Source organism: Triticum dicoccoides, unplaced genomic scaffold (assembly GCF_002162155.2).
Source record: "Triticum dicoccoides isolate Atlit2015 ecotype Zavitan unplaced genomic scaffold, WEW_v2.0 scaffold118386, whole genome shotgun sequence".
In the NCBI taxonomy this organism is placed as follows: domain Eukaryota; kingdom Viridiplantae; phylum Streptophyta; class Magnoliopsida; order Poales; family Poaceae; genus Triticum; species Triticum dicoccoides.
The window spans coordinates 1-1,919 of NW_021182446.1; the positions used below are offsets into that span (position 1 = coordinate 1).

The following is a 1,919-nucleotide window of genomic DNA, read 5'->3' on the forward strand; positions in this document are numbered from 1 at the left end:
GATTGTCCGTTTGTGTCCGTTTAACGTAAACCGACACACCGAACGCATGGGAGCATGCGGACGTTTCGTCCGGTCTATGTCCGCTTTTGCCCCATTTTCAGACCAAAGTTGCTCTTGGTTTGGCGCCAAAGCGGACAGAAAGCGGACGTCTTCGCGTCCTCGTGGTCCGTCTGTGTCCGCCCTCGCCCCCATCTATCACTCTCTCCTTTTCTGTACCTGGCCGAGGGCTCGTCCACATCGCGATGACGCTCGACGCGCACTACCTCCGGGGCTCCATGGCCCCGGAGTCGATCTTGTTACTCAAGCACGCCTCCTTCCCGGAGTCGATCTTCTTCCACCTCCTCGCCGCCGACGGCGGCGCCGTGCCCGAGGTGGGCGAGCTCCGAAGCGCGCTCGCCGCCTCCTTCCCGTCGCCGCGGTTCGAGATCTACCCGTTTTGGGCCGACGCCGTCACGGGGCTCATCTCCGCCTCGGTGCGCGCCGCGCTCGAGGCGCCGCTCAACTACGCCAGGAACTACCTCGCCGACCTGCTCCCCAAGTGCGTGTCGTGGGCCATTTACCTCGACTCGGGCGTGCTCGCCGTCGACGACGTGCGCCGCCTGTGGGAGACGCGCCTGCCCGCCGTCGTCGTCGTCGCCGCGCCCGAGTACTGCCACGCCAACTTCTCCCGCCACTTCACCGACGCCTTCTGGTCCGACCCGGACCTCGACGCGCGCGTCTTCGCGGGCCGCCGCCGCGCGCCCTGCTACTTCAACACCGGCTTCATGGTCATTGACCTTCGGCGCTGGCGCTCGGGGAACTACCGCCACCGTGTCGAGCTGTGGATGGAGTTGCAGACGAAGAAGCGAATCAACGAGCTGGGGTCCTTGCTCCTCTTCGTTGGCGAGGTGGAGGCTATCGACCATCGGTGGAACCAGCACGGCTTGGGCGGCGACAACATTCTTGGTAGCTGCCGCCCGCTCCACAAGGGCCTGTCAGCCTGATGCACTGGTCAGGCAAGGGCGAGCCATGGGATCGCCTCGATGCCGGCATCGCAAGCATCGGCGTCGTCCTGGGTCTCAGTGTCATCATCGGCGTTGCCGGCGGCGGTTTGGGGTGGCCGCGGCGGCGTCAAGTTCGCTATGTCTGCTACGTGTTCGAAGAAATGACGAGGACGTACAGCTGGTGAAATAGGGTGAAAATGGGGTAGCAGCATTGGATGCAGCGAGTTTGTCCGGCCTCTGTCCGGCGTTTGTTCTCCCTATTTCTATCACATACTGACAAAATCCGAACAAAATGGTATAGATTTAGGGTCGTGCGGTGGAGTTGGCCTCAGTCTCGCTAAAAATATTGGTAACGCTGGCTGGCCTTTGGAGTGGCCCAAGGGACGGCGCCCGCCTAGTGGGTGGGACAAGTGGGTGCGACACCGAGAGCACGCGAGGTGGGGCACGCCGGCAAAGCAATATAATAAAGTTTGGCGTAACCCAATCGATGCTCTTCACTGTAGTCATTCCAGCTGGAAAAAACAAAGCCATCCACGATGCAAGCTCGACTGGAGCCGACAATCGAAGCAGCTCGTCCGTTCACCCGTGACCCGATCTTTTCCCATTGTCGTGTCGAAATTTTAGTGCACACAATATGTGTACACGGTTTTTTGAGGAAAAAACTGTTTACCAGGCTCATTTTAACACAATAAACGGCACGGCGGCAGCTTGCTTCTCGGCTGACTGTTGAGAGAATCAAATCACGCGGCTGTTTCGTGAGCCGAACGGCTGGAGCGCGATCGATCGGATCGGTTGAGAGAATCACGCGCCGACGAACGGCTCGAGCCTCGAGGAATGGCTGAGCATTTCGTTTCAGGGACGGATTTGGGCCCCGCCAAGTGCGGTGGGAAAAGTCAAAATCCAAAAGCGGGAAGGAAGAAAATGGGAGCGCGCGTC

At 60.1% G+C, this 1,919-nt stretch overlaps 1 pseudogene; it reads left to right on the forward strand.

The window, feature by feature from the left end:
- Positions 1-101: 101 nt before the first annotated feature.
- Positions 102-1,333, forward strand: LOC119343187 (annotated as a pseudogene).
- The last annotated feature ends 586 nt before the right edge of the window (positions 1,334-1,919 follow it).